Here is a 15,681-nt window from a genome sequence, read left to right as displayed (position 1 = left end):
CTGGATTAAGACAATCTGAGGCACTAAGATATTCAATTTTTATAAAGCCTCATAACTTTACCAAAAACATGTGTCAGGGCGTGGAGGCCTTCCCCTTCCCCAACTTACCTGGGTTACCCGGTGAGGGAGCCACACCAAGGGCCAAGCTGGAGGAGGTGAGCGGTGCCGGGCTGGGAAAGTCCCTGGTCGCCTCCACGATGGTGAGCAAAGGCAGGGCCCAGGATGAAGGAGGACACAGTGCAATGGAGGCAGTGGAGCAAGGCTCAGCAGCAGCACACGGCCCTCCGGCGGCCTCCTCCTCCAACACCAGCGGGACTGGGCTGATGCCGGGTGCTAGGGCCGAGCCGCAGCGACAGAAGGGCCTGGTGTGCACCGGTGGGATGCGGGGTGGTGCCCCGCTCAGGCCGAGTGACAAGGCTTGGGCCTGGCAACGGGAATGCCTGCATTGGGCTAGGCCAGCCAGCCCCGTGCTGCATCGGGGCAGGGTGGGGCCAGTGAGGAGTCCTGAATGCCAGGATGGGATGGGTGGCTCCCAGACCAGCTAGGAGGGCTGTCCATCATGGAGGGAGGGGGGTGGGGAAGACGGGCATAGGGGAAATCAAGAGGGAAGGCGGGGAGGAAGACTGCCCCATAAAAGCGGGTGAGACGACGAGGGCAGGGTGGCATAGTTGAGAAAGGAGAGGGAGAGTGTGCGAGAGGGAGAGAGAGGAATTGAAAGTAGTAGGGCAAGAGAAAGAAAAGGGAGAGCAAGCTAGAGGGAGGGAGAGGCATTGAAAGCAGCAGGGCAAGGGAAAGGTGCAGAAGGCATTGGCTAGGCGGGGGCAGAGAGGGAACAGGGTACTGTATATCCCATCCTTCCACTTCTCCCACACCCCCTTCTGAACCCCTACAATGAGCAGCCCAGCTGTAGGGGCAAAACTGGTGACAGTGCCACCCTCTGGCCCTGACGCCCCAGTAGGTGACGCCCACAACAAGTATATTAGGGAAAGGTAGAATATGTTTTCTATTTTGAGGCCCTTCATTATCTGTAGTTTACTTAGTTTGTGCATAAATCCTGCTCTGGTAACTGGTTATCCCAGACAGTGGTACCCTCAAGGCCAGAAAAATTCTTGATAAAATACATTTTTGATAAATGTCTTTGTAAAATGGCAAAGCAAACATTGTTGATGTGTCTTTGATATCTGGAACATTCTGGGGTTTTGGTGGAAGTGACAACACACCATTGGCCCTATGGTATTTTTTCCCTCCTACCACCTCTCTGAGTGGTGGCAGGAAATGAAAGCCAGGGGCAGGGGTAGAACCTAGAAACTCCATATGAGGGGATACTGTTAACTAGTACAATGTTTGTAGCAAGTGTGTGACATATTTATGAAACATTTAGTGACATCATATGAGTTATTGCCGCAATAATATCACTGAATGGATTTCTTTAAAACATATCTTGGCTTTTATGGTATTATACAGATATATGATTATGAACAGTAAACCACTTAGATTGTTATCTGAAATAGCTGGATATTTGCTTGTCTTTCAGCCACAGTTATTAGCACAATCTGTTCCCAGCAGATTGCTCCATGCAAGCTTTCAAATGTAGGGAATCAAAGAAACCTACATAGCATGTGAATCAGAATAAACTTTGAACTCAGAATGAGCTAGGTCAAATAAATGAACACAAATGAACACAATCCAGTTCATAACTAAGTGTCTTTAAAGTCTGATCTACCCATTAGTTTTCATTTTGAATTCAGCTTTAATCCAGTCGCATCATTAAGAATAGCACTATTTGTACTTGCCCTCACTCTTCCTCAGTAGCCAATTGAGTGCCATCCGACCTGGGGTTCCTGTCCTCCAGCACTATATCTTATTTCATTTTGGTTTGTCTCATCATAGGATTTTCAAAGGTTAGCTTAAGTGACATTGCTGTTGTCTGTGAAAGATCCTTCCCCAGTGCCACCTTCCAGTACTGCTACTGCCCAGTAGCCTTGAGTAACTCTTTCAGGAGTTTAGACTCTTGACCAAGCCCACGCTCCTGACAGTATTGCGCTCAGCTTCAATGACACACTCAAGCCCCCTCACTATGTTGAGGTGTGTATCCAAGAGCAAATTCTGCAGCAAAGACTTACAGATCAAGAAATGCCAGATATTCAAGCAGGATTCAGAAAAGGAAGAGGCACGAGAGATCACATTGCAAATTTATGATGGCTAATGGAACATACCAGGGATTTTCAGAAGAAACTCAGCCTATGTTTTATATATTACAGCATAGCTTTTGACAGTGCGGATCATGAAAAGCGGTGGATGGTGTTAAAAGAAATGGGGGATGCCATAACATCTGATTGTTTTGATGTGCCATCTGTACTCTGGACAAGAGCCTCCTAGAGTCAAACTATGATGCATATTATCTCCATATCTGTTCAACCTCTATGCAGAGCATATCATAAGGAAAGCTGGAGTAGATTTAGAAGAAGGTGGAGTGAAAATTGGTGGAAGGAATATTAACAATTTGAAATATGCAGATGACACCATGTTACAGGCAGAAAATAGTGGAGACCTGAAAATATTACTGATGAAGGTTAAAGGAGAAAGCGCCAAAGCAGGATTACAGCTGAATATCAAGAAGACAAAAGTAATGACTACAGAGGAATTACACAATTCTAAAGCTGACAATGAGGAAATTGAAATTGTTCAAGATTTTCTATTCCTTGCCTCAATCATCAACCAAAAGGGAGACTGCAACCAAGAAATCTGAAGAAGATTGAGACTTGGAAGAGTGGCCATGAGGGAACTAGAAAATATCTTTAAAGATAAAGATGTCTCTCTGGGGACTGAGATCAAGATAATCCAAACTATGGAATTCCCCATTACTGTGTATGGATGTGAAAGTTGGACAATGAAGAAAGCTGACAGGAAGAAAATCAATTTATTTGAAATGTAGTGCTGGAGGAGAGTTTAGTGGATACCATGGATGGCCAAAAAGAAAAATAAGCGGGTTCTAGATCATGTCAAGCCTGAATTCTCCCTAGAAGCTAACATGACAAAATTGAAGCTATCTTACTTTGGTCATATCATGAGAAGACAAGACTCTCTGGAAAAGTCAATAATGCCAGGAAAAGTTGAAGGCAATAGGAAAAGAGGAAGACCCAAAGCGAGATGGCTTGACTCAATAAAAGAAGCCACGTCCTCCTGTTTGCAAGATCTGAGCAAGTCTGTTAATGATAGGACATTTCAGAGGTGTTTCATTCTTAGGATTGCCATAGGTCAGAGGTGACTTGACAGCACATAACTCACCATGAGCTTATTCACATTGAAGGCTGTTTCCGTATTTGACTGTCATTCCCATACAGTTTCCCATGGGAGTTCCAAGCTAGCAACAGATGCTTCTGTGTTAGAACAGGAACATTCTGTACATTCAGAGAATCCATGCTAAATGAAAATAAAATATACTGGGGAAAATACTAAACTTTATGGCTGCATCTAGAGTTGCCTCATAGAAGTACATGCAAGTGACCTACTCATATGAATAGCATGAAGTGAAGATGGCAACTATTCAACAAGGTGAATCAAGAGACCACATGGCATGAAGCTGTCCTATGCCTGAACAAAACCAAGTAATCTATTTTGCCTGTTTTTTTTAATTATGCTGTTGGTTCATCGACTTCCATAGCTTTCATTCAAAGTGCCTTAGGAGCTCATGCGATTTTTGACATTCATATGGGGCTCTGAAGGTAATCATGAGTGAGACATTTGATGAACCCGGAGCTCTATCTAGAAAGTGGAATTCAATTGTAAAATAATCCCCAAATCTTAAAATAATTGGCTTGTTAAGAGATTATGGTGTTCTTTTTGTAAAAGCTGGCATTAGTGTGCATACCATTTTGACAAAAGGAAAAATGCAGATGTATAAAGTATTCTACACACTAAACCAATTAGTCTCTAAGGGAGTCCTTGTCATGCAAAGGGCAGCTTCGGGTGCAGTTGCAACTGCCAGAGTTTATGGTATGAGTAATGCATTATCTTCCGGTGTGTTGCTAGAAACTGCTTGTGCTGAGCCCTACACATACCAAACAATACAGCTTCATTGGCTGTAAATATACTTTCCAAGTCATCCTATCTTTCTGAGAATGCATCAGTGTTCTGTGTCATTTGGATGGTCATAATGAAAGCTGTTACATGGATTGTGTTTTTGGTTTTGGATTTCATTATCATCATTGGCTCTAGACCTGACAAATCCACTAGAGGGCACTCTGGGCATATCCACACTACTGCTTATATTTAAAAAACGGAATGACCCATGATCAAAATAATTAGAATCCTGAAAAACTAATAGTATCCCAAATTACTAATTCATATGTCTATTTGAACAACATTAAGTCCCCTTTCCCCCCACTCTGCTTTTAAAGATCTACTATGGTGATCTCTAATTAAAAAAAAAAGTTTTCTGTACATATTTTTCTAGCTGAGCAGAGGCAGCCGGAAAACTTTTCCATGTTCATTGTAACCTTTTTCCCGGAAATCTTGCTCTTGGGAGGCAAACTTACAGCATATAATATCCCTGAAAAAAATCAGCTTGAAAGATAATGATTTCTCCAAGGCAATACAAACAAGTTTATGTTGAAACTGGATCTCTTGCAGTGCAATTGCAAGAATACTTTTGGGGGAGTAAGTCTCATTTAATAGATCTGAGTAGGATTCTAGGTTGACCTGTTATTGCACCGTCAAACAGCATTGTACTGACTCATGACAGAAGACAAATCTTGTGCACAAGGCAAAAGAAATCCACACTTGGGGCTGGTTGTAGGATTCTGCTATCGCTCTCTCTCTTTTATTTTTTTAAAAATTATTTTATTAAAGCAGAAATAGGGTACACAGAAAAGAAGGGGAGAAAAAGGGGACAAGCAAAGGAGATATGAAAAACTGTGTACTAGAAGGATTATTAAAACACAAAGTATCAAAATCATGATCTTTATAGTTATTAAAATAGCAATTAAATATTTCACCAAAATAAACAACTCATGCAAAATTCAAAAGTATTTCTACTCATTATTTTAGTAATAATAAAAAAAGAAAAAAGAACAATTATAAACACTAACACTGGTTATTACTTAATATAACTGATTATCATAAGAATTCTGCTATCTCTTGAACCAGCTTTCAGTGGAATTTCTAGTAACATTCAGAAATATGTATCTACACTTACACAACACAGGTTTAATTTATTAGGTTGTACGTGGATGTATGTTTAACATATACATGAAATTTGTATTCTACAAGCATAAATATACATTCTTGATTGCTATTGGAGATCTTTTCAGAGGCTGATTAAAGTGTGCAAGAAGGCAACATCTTTCTTCTTTACACATGCCCTCCCTTACACACACAGTTTACAGGCCTCTGGCAGCAATCTATCACCTAGACAGACTCCTGCTTGTGTGCAGATTCGGCGGTATATGAAAGCCCTGCTCAGGAAAGTATTTTTGCATTCCCAGCATCCTGTATCTAGTGGCTCTGACTGACGCACTCATTTAACAGAGTTTCAAAAATGGCTGAGGTGTTTCATGATGAAGTAAAATTCAGCACACATAGTCCAAAATACACTGGTGGAACAATTCTAAGTAGGCCTTCTTGGAAGTAAGTCCCATTCTAGTCTGTTGGACTTACTCCCAGGAAAGTCTTCTTAGGATTGTGGCCTGGGTTATTAGAAAAATCTGACAATTGTACACTTTGTATATCTTCTTCAAAAGAGGGAGGTAACCTAAAATATTTTCATGACAACATAATGGTTGGATATAGACTAAATTTTCAGAAGGCAGAATTCCTGCCTTCTTCCTCCCTTCACAGGTTCTACATGGGGGGATTCTCCAAGGTATTTCCCTCATCATGTCCTCTATTTTTTTTCCCTCCCCATCACTGGAGTGCCTTTGACAGTTTTTAAAATGACAATAGGTATACCTAGTGTGATGACATCATAACCTATTTCCAATTTTTTTGTGAAAGAAACCTGAGGGACACAGTTTTTAACTGCACGTGCAGCTCACAGTGGGTCACTCCCTGGGGCCATTTTGGGAAACAGGGAGGAGGCTAAAGCTCCTTCTCCCACTGCACTGTGGTCTTGATCTGAAAATGGCCACTGTGACATTTGAGAAATAAATTCCTAGCTGCAGCTCTCTGGCTGAGGGGAATGAAAGTCAGGTTGAGGGAACCCTGGAATAACTTGTTTAAAAATATAATGTCTAGTTTGGCCCTGAGAGACTCCCAAGTTTTCGTATGAAAGTTATGAAGCAAGGTTCCAGTCATCACTGTAGAAGAAGAGTTGGAATGTCAGCAAAGAGTGATAAAGGCTTTAAAAACTGTGTCAACTCCATCTATGGTCACAAAAGATTTTTTTTTTTTGCATTTTCTTTATCCCTCTGGTCCATTTGCAAACATGTTGTTTGTATAACCCTTGCAATCTCCATTTCACTTAAACAAATCTTAAAATAAATCCAGTCTTCCTACTTGAAATAAATTGGGAATGCATAAATACATTTATTTGCATTTATTTTTTCCACAGAAGGGATTCATAGTTTTCTCTGATGATAGATCGGAGCAGTTAGAGGGTTTTTTTTTTTTTTTTGGTTTTCTTTAAAATGGCAGATCTTTGAATTTCTATTGCAGAAATCTAAACTTCTGTAGAAGGCCATGCTAATAACTGGATTTATTTTCCACAGTGGGTTAATAGTGGTAGTTCTCCACTTTTCATCCTGTATGTTGCCCTCTTTATTGTTTAAAGAAAAGCACCACTAATCGGAAGTAATGAATAATAGATGAAATTGTAAGTAGGTCTCATGTAAAGTACAGCAGAAAATTAAGTTTCAGTTGATGTGGGAAGGCAGACAGAGGCAATCCCCAGCGCTCTTCGGTATGACTGCAGAGGTAAGAAGTATTGCATCTGGAGAACCAAACGTTAGGATCTCATTCTGGGAACTGGGTATTGAAAGGTTTTTTGCTCTCTGAATAGAAACCACAGTGTGTGGACAGTTCAGTTTGTGCACAGGAGAAATGAAAGCCTCCAGGATCAAGAGGAACAGATTGCCCTGGGAATGTTCTTGTCTCGGCTGAGGGAATGTGTCGCTTGCCTCCGTGCCGTGCTGTCATGGCTTTGGGTAACTGTCATGCTGCTGGCACTGCCGAGGTGCTGCCTGATTGGCTGTTGGCAATGACTGACTAAGAATACTGATGCTGGCTCAGTTGCTCTCCACTCAGTTCTTCTCCCACTCCCCAACTCTCCCCCCATATCTCTATAAGGCAAGTAATTGTGAGCATATGAAGTCAGCAGGGAGAAAATCCACAGCGCGTAGCTCGAGTGTGTAACTGAGAGGCAGTTTTTAGCTGCAGTGCTACAGAGGAGTCGGCTTCAGACTGCTTTGTACCCCCCGTTTTGCCAGCGCTGAGCGCTTACAGGTTTAGAGGGCTGTGCAAAGACTTGCCTGTTGTGTGTGTGAAGCACCCTGTCCTTTCCTTTCCCTGGATGACTGCTTGCAGAGCTCCCTTTGGATATCTTCCTACAGAAGGTCTTTTTCAACAGGAACCCTAAGCTGGTTCTCTTCAGATCTTTCTGTTTTTATGGTAAGTACCAGAATATGCATTGACTAAGTGAATTTGCTGCAGTGCTCTCTCTGTCTGTCTGTCTCTCTCTCTCTGCACTCCCCCCTCCTCACAGCTAAGCCTCATGACCTTCATCTGCTGCCTCATTTTCATGGTACTGACATGTATTTGATGAACAAAATGCAAGTTTGTCTGTTGTTTTCCCAGCCCAAAGCCCCCCACCCTGTGTACAGTAACTGAAACCCTCTTTGTCCTTGAAAGAGGCAGTATGCATGATTACTGGCGATTGCCAGCTACAGCAATGTACTGGAATCCCACAGAAGTGAAATAATGCATTTGAACAAGGTGTTGTCTCAAGCACAGAGGTCTGCAGCACAAACATTGCACAACGCTTTAAGGGAGAGGGGGAAGAAAGCCACCCTTCTAATTCTGGGGCTTTAACTGCGAGGTACACTTAGGACTCCCTTTATCACCAACCTACAGAAAGGTTCCTTCAGGCATTAGCATTTAAGTATAAACATCTGAAAAGATAAATTGGGCAAAACCTTTGGGTGTATGAAGCCAACCTTGCTCTTCTGAAAGGAGGAAGGGAAGGGACAACTTGACCTAGTAGGTCTTATGCTGGTTTGATCCTTTAAAATCTGAATATGTTTGTGTTTCCACAACTTCTGAGGGAGAAGGGAAACAACACATTTCAAAACACAGAATTGCACTGCTTTGGCCTCACTTTGGCCTCTTTAGGCAACTTTGTTGTTTTTGTTTTTGTTTTTTTTGAAAACTGTCCTTTGATATTTAGTAGAACATGACAGTCCTGAAGTATGCAAATCCTTCAACCTTCTAATTGTAGGGAAGGAATATTTAAACTGGATTCTGGTTAACATTAGCTCATACTGCATACTTTTTTTACAATGATGTCATGATACTGAACCTTTAAAATGGATGGTTTAAGTATTTGCAATATATCCTTATATATTTCCTGAATAAATAAAGTCTATAACATAATCTTCAGCTCTGATTCAAACATACAGGTGTATGTTCAAACCATCAACAAGGTAATCTTGTATATGGACAGAAAACCACGTGGCTCCAGTATGGGAAGGGACATTTGCTTAGCTGGAGAGAAGTTGATCTACCTGCAGAAACAGGCACACAAGAACCAGTTTTTTCACCACCACTGATGGCTGCTGGGGCATCCCAGAGTCATGCTGTACAATGCACAGCCTAACAGGTAATTGGTGCTGTCTGCTCTGACACTGCTCATCACTCCAGTAGTTGGGGAGATGTCCATAAGTGCTGTTGTGAATACACCATCTTCTTGACTCTTTCCTTCTGCTCCTCAGCTTGTCCCAAAACCAGGTCCAAGGGGGTTCTTTATGCTGTGCTTAATTTCCTTTTTTTCCCCTCCTGGATGTAAACTGGAGAGGTACTGTCATATAAGCTATGTTTTTTTAACTGTATAGTGGATTGTGATTTTGGGAATATTAGGATACTAACTATTTACATGGATTCCACGTAAAGCCAGTGGGACCAAGGGGGCTCTCAGATGTCATTGATGTGTGAATTGAACGACTAATAAACAAACCTTGAGTTTAAGATTTGACTAGTGATTAAGGTAGTGCAGGTTACAAAACAGCCTTTTAGCTTCAGAATGTTGGGCTTCAGAATGTTTTATTAACCATAGCTTAAATTTTAAATCTCTCATTTATGCAAAAGATTTCAATATAGTGGCATAACAATTGATTGCAAAGTAGCAGTAAATACACTGTGTGTATTTAGCCATTAACTCCAGCCCTCTCACATGGTGACACAGACAAACACCACAGATCAAGGTTTGCATAGTGTACTTAAGCAAAGAGCCGATGCATTGCGGAAAGATTGCAGCAATCATTCAAAATGATTCAGCAAGTGAGCCAGTTCACATCATTTAGCAAAAAGCTTCTGAGTAGTATGTTCTCTAGACTGCAGTTCTGAAAACCTTTGCTGTTTTCAGAACTGTATTAATGATATCCTGCTGGTGAGATCTCTTACTTTCCTGCACCACTGGTGTGTTCTGTGGTGATGGAAAGACTGTCTACGGTATAGTTCTTTATTAGAAGACTGTGTTGTTCACTGAATAAAATATTCCTTAGTCTCCAGTCCTGAAGTCCTTGGATGTTGCACAGCATCATCAATTTAGGATGCTTTCTAGTATGCATGAGAGCTGCTTCTTGTTCACATGCAGCGCCCTGAAGATTAGTGCTTTGTTTATGTTGTTACATCACTAGCACAACTGCACTATATCGTTAAACTTTACAGTGTGTTACTGAACCCAGAGAAGACTCAATATGCTCCATCAACCTGTCATCTCCCAGTGCCAGCAAGTGATGACACGGTATTTTTCAGGCCCAATTCACACCTCTCCTCATGCACAGTACATACTGAATGAACTTTGTTGATAGCTCTGTGTATAAAATTACATCCACTCAGGCTATTATTCTCTATAACCTTTGAGAAAAAGTTACTATAAACAAGGAAAATGCTTGCGTAAGACAATCCAGGACATTCTACACCTATTAAACATCAGAAGTATGGGACAAAATGTTCTACAATTTAATTATAGACACAAAATTATACACAATTATAGACATAAAACTACAACTTTCAGATGGGTAACTATTAGCCTGTAGCAATAAAATAAAGCAGGAGCCCCGTGGCACCTTAAAGACTAACAAAAATGTATTGCTGCATAAGCTCTTGAGTGTTAGAGCTCACTTCATCGCCATATCCTCTTCCTGTTATGCCCAACAGAGCAGGCTACGACAGTCCTGATGTAAGCCAGTTAGCACTTCTAATGGGGAGGAGGTGAGGTTCATGGATTAGGCTTGGCGTGCAGAATGTCTCGTCCTGACATTTCCAAGAAAGAACTCAGTTAACAGGTGCTGGGAAAGACCTTTCTATGTCTGAGAGGACCCAGAAGGGCAATCCAGAACAGGGTGCTGATGATGGGGAGGAGATATGGCTAGAAGTGCAGTTGGGCCAAGCTGCCCCTACGGAACAAAGAAAATTGGCTGCTCTCTAGGAGGCAATGAAAAAGTCATGCCTTGTCTCTCATTCTTGCCAAGGGTGGCCTAGCCTTTAGTGACAGGGATTCCATAAAGAGCCGCAATATGTTTGTGTTGTATCCCCTAGGGTCCTTCAGCATTGCAACTTTCCCTCCAATCAATTTTCAGCAAAATTACAGGAATTTCACTAGTATGTAATAAAAGAGAGGGTTCTTAAAAGGCCTTGTTTACTCTTCAGAGAAAGCATGTTTCACTCCCACCAGAATTGGTGCGGGTTGCGTGTCATTTGTTTTTCTGCATATGTGCATCTTCAGTCATATCATTGGAGACAGCACTGTTTGGAGGGAGGAAGGAGCTGATTCGTGCTTAATGGTTAGAGCTATGCACAGCAGCTACTGGTAGATCGAGTAGGAACCACACATTCAGCACCTCTTTGTGTTCTCAGCTTCACATTCAGATAGGGACATGAGCCTGTGTCCACACACATATACTACCTAACTGAATCGGAGAAGCAGCCTTTCTGTCACCAAAATTATAGCTTTGCATTAATTAATTAAAAACTAGATATTGTAGAGCACTTAACTTCTACATTCTCCTCCAAACTCACTAACACCAACAAGACTCGGCATGTAGTGCATCAGACTCCATGCTGTTGTGGGCCCTTGGGCACCACAGTAACAGGGAGCTCCTCCACTAAGTGCCCTTTGGAGAGTCGCAGGCAGAGACTGTCATTCCTCTGGAGTGAGAAGTGAGGACTACCATTGCACCTCTTTCTTCTCCAGTCCTCTTCCTCACTGCTGGCATCACCTGGTGATCCCAGAAAAAAGGTTTCTGATTCTTCTGGTGGTTACAGTGGCAGCTTTGTTGCTTCTCATTACTGTTGCTAGCTCCAATGCCCAGAGCCTCTGACTTCTCCAGCAGCCTCTGTGGGTGCTCCTCACTTACTGCTGCCACTAGTAGACCCAGATGGAGAGGTGAGCAATAGAAAATTAAACTGATAGCAGATACCTAATAACACCTATTCATCTATGGGCATGTTGGCATATGCACACACTTTTTAAAAATGATGGTCTCTGGCCGCAATTCTGAGGTCTCAAATTAGTGGTAGGCAGGGCTTTTTTTCTAGGAAAAGAGGAGGTGGAACTCAGTGGGGAACTCAGGACCACACAGTGACGTCACATTGGGTCAGCTGAACAAGGGAGTTTTTTAAAGTTTAAATTGCCTTCGGTGAAAATGGTCACATGGCTGGTGGCCCCACCCCCTGATCTCCAGACAGAGGGGAGTTTAGATTGCCCTCCACACCACTTGGTGCGGAGGGCAATCTAAACTCCCCTCTGTCTGGAGATCAGGGGGTGGGGCCACCAGCCATGTGTCCATTTTCAAGAGGTGCCGGAACTCTGTTCCACTGCATTCCAGCTGAAAAAAAGCCCTGGTGGTAGGCTCCCAGGCAGGTGGCCACATACCGACTTCTGATAGTAGGCCTGCAGCAGATCTTACGCCATGATCAGCTTGCATTAAATATACACAAAAAAGCAAAAATGGTGAGTGTTATTCTAATAGCATTGTTTAAATATTCATGGCCATTGATGTGTTTAATTGACAGAACTTCAGAAGGGCCACTGTGGGTTTTAGTTCTGACAGCACACAGGGCACTTACTTGTCCTACAGTATGGTGTCATGTTAATTCTTTTGCAGGGTGTCTGAAGACCGCATAGGAAACAACTGCAGAAGGGATTTTTTTTTAAAAAAAACTACAACCCTAACCTTCTGTTCTTTACTTCATGAGCCAAAAGCACCTCTGGGTCTGATGAAATCCCTCTCCTTTGTATCTCTAATATAGTTCTTATATGCCTGGATGGTCACAGGACTGCATTTACTTAACAGGCATTCATTAAATCTATTTAGACTTTTGGTCTTGTTCTATCAGAAGCTGCTGCAAATAGTACTCTGCACTATTTGCTTGTTTGTTTTTCACCTCCCTCATGTGCTGATTTTGACAAAGTTGCTAATTTTTCTTGTACACAGCTGATCTTTTGATCCAGCACAACCATGTGACCAAGTCTCTGCATTCAGATTTGGCCTAATTATACTGAAACTATTTTTCTTGAAAGCAATCCTTTCAATTTCTGTAGAGCTTAGTAAAGTATCATATCTCAGGAAGAGCTCACGTCCTGCATGCAGAAGATCTCTAACACTCCCACTTAAAAGGGTCTTAGGCGGGTCTTAGAAAGACTTTTTTTGCCTGAAAACCCAGAGAGCTCTTGCTAGTCAGACTATATAATACTGAGCAAAATGGACCAATGACCTGACTTTGTGTAAGCCAGCTTCCTATATATGTTCAGGTATGCTTAGATTTGAGGGTTTTAACCTCATGGATGTCAAGAGCCTTAAAGATGCATAACTTGATTCACCTATCAGTAAAGGGAAAAACCCACTGCAGAACAAAAGCACCCTTGAATCAGGGCAGGAGGAGGAACACTTATTGAAACTTAGTTAAATCAGTTTAATTTTGGTGATATCAATTGGGGTAATCATATGTTCTTTATCTTGCACAGTTATCATTAGGCTTTTAAAAACTGGAACTTTGGGCCAATTTAGACCAAATGTACATCTGTGCTTACTCGGTTTGCCATCTCCAGGTTAGGAAATTCCTGGAGATTTGCAGGAGAGAGTTTGGAGAGGGGAGTCCACCCTTCAAAGCAACAATTTTCTCTGGGGGAACTGATCTCTGTAGTCTAGAAATCAGTTGTAATTATGTGACATCTCCAGGCCCTCCTGGAGGTTGGCAATTCTAGTATACCCTTCTGGGGCAAATACAAGCTCTCTCTTTCTGTATGAGACTTACATTAGGAAAGTGTTAGTTTTCAGCTCTGCTGGTGTGGCCCTGATCCAGTTCAAGATCCTCTGTACCTGTTGTTAGTGTGGATTGCACCCTGAAATTTTTCTGTCATGTTTTCAACTGGATCTTAAAGTTTAACCATAAAAATATCATGAACAAAATAGAAAGACAACTCAGATTTACACTGGCAAATATTACAGATTCTCTTCCTGCAAGGATAAAGCATACATTAGAGAAAGCACAAGCTGCATGTAATACAGAGCATTGTAATAATGCATAAAGTATGTCTTGACCCTTATTACCTAAGTGAATTTGAACTAAAGCAAACACAAACTATACTGGAAACATTTCCTCTTTAGTTGGCTAGGAAAAGTAGAACTCTTTCCTACAATAATGCCAAGAACTTACCTCCCACACAACAGCCAGGAAGTATATTCAGAAAACACGGATAGCATTTTCAGTAGAAAAAGGAACTGATGATTTAAACTTCCTAGTTTACTGTTTATCAATGGGCCTTGGGAGATAGGCGACAGGTGCAGTCACATTGGGCCCTGCGACTTCCCTGTCCACATTTTACTCCTACCTGCCATTAATCAGTTTCATTCTCCACACCCCCATCATTTCCCCAGATTTATGTCAACTGTTTCCTCTGCTTCTCCATCCTCAGTCCCTTGCCTCTTCCCCCAACCTTCATATCTAGACATTCAGACCCTCTGCAAATCTCAGCCCCTCTTATCTTTCATATTTGTATTACCTTATTTGTATTACCACAAGTTAATATCTCATAAGATGAATTTACTATTTACTTCATTCCCCAATTGGGAAATAAAGTGGCTTACATCATTATCCTCTCCTCCATTTCAGCCTCACAAAAAACCTGTGAGGTAGGTTAGGCTGAGTGTATGAGACTGCTCAAGGTCACACAGCAAGTTTCCATGGTAGAGTCGGAATTCGATCCTGGGTCTCCCAGATCATAGTTTAACACTAGAGATGGGCACGAACCGAAATACGAACCAAAGTTCATGACAAACCAGGCCGGTTCATGGTTCATGAACTGGCGGTTCTTCAGAGCCCATTTCTGAGGAACCGCCACGAACTTTAGGCTGGTTCATTTTTTGGTTTGTCACTGCAAACAGCCTGGTGCCGATCAATCAGTTTCCTAGGCAACAGGGGATGGACTTCCTGCTGACCCGAAAGTGGCCTTCTGCTGGCCTGTAAGTGTCCTTCTGCTGACCCAGAATTGACGATTTCCTGACCTGGATGTGATGTTTTCACGAACCAAACAAACTGGTTCGCAAACTGAGGCAGGTTCGTGAAAGTTCGTGGTTCATGAAATGCGACGAACCATGAACCGCACGGTTCGTTTTTTCCAGTTCATGCCCATCTCTATTTAACACTCTAACCACTATGCCACACCAGCTCTCTGCAAGCAGAAGTGGCAGAACAGTCCCACTGACCTGTGAGCCCTTCTTACCCTCTGAGGCAACTGGGAATTAACCAGTTGCAGTCCACCCAGTTCCTCCTCACCTACCCAGTTCCTTCCAACACTCAGAGGGGTTTTGTGCCTTCTTTCTGGAACCCACCTCCATGATTTGGCCTTTGTAGGAATTGCCTACTGAGTAGGCCAGGGCTCCTAGTTCCCCTGTGTTGGCTTGCCATTCTAGGGTTTGCCTTGTGCTTGAATCTCCTGTTACCCAGGGATTGCTTGCTGTTGCCAAACATATAATTGCTATGGGTTGACTGTGTAGCTCTAGGCTGGGGAATTCCTGAAGATCTGGGGGTGGAGCCTGGGGACAGCAGGGAGTGGGGAGAAGAGGGAACTCAGCAGGATATAATTCCATAGAGTCCATCTTTCATAGCAGCCATTTTGTCCAGGGTAACTGTAGTCTGGAGATCAGGTGTAATTCTAGGAGATCGCAGACCCCACCTGCAGGTTGGCAATCTTAGTGCAGCTTCACTTTTGCTTTTGCAGATTCTCAGCAGGTTTGGCCAGGAATATGAATTTTCTTTTTTTTCTGTCCCTCCTCTCATATGCTGTTGGGGAGATACCCATGTGGAATGCAGGTATCTTTTAGCAGCCCTGCTTCATTCAGTGCTCCTTCAAATGGCACGAAAAAAAGAATCAGAATTAAAGTGGGCTGTTTCTGAACTTTTGCTTGAGTTACCAACAGATCTGGAGAAAAATGTTGTAATATGTAGAAATGAGCTATTCAAGCT

The sequence above is a fragment of the Eublepharis macularius genome, chromosome 9 (assembly GCF_028583425.1).
Source record: "Eublepharis macularius isolate TG4126 chromosome 9, MPM_Emac_v1.0, whole genome shotgun sequence".
In the NCBI taxonomy this organism is placed as follows: domain Eukaryota; kingdom Metazoa; phylum Chordata; class Lepidosauria; order Squamata; family Eublepharidae; genus Eublepharis; species Eublepharis macularius.
The sequence above is the reverse complement of the archived record's forward strand: the minus strand, read 5'-3'. Positions refer to the sequence as shown.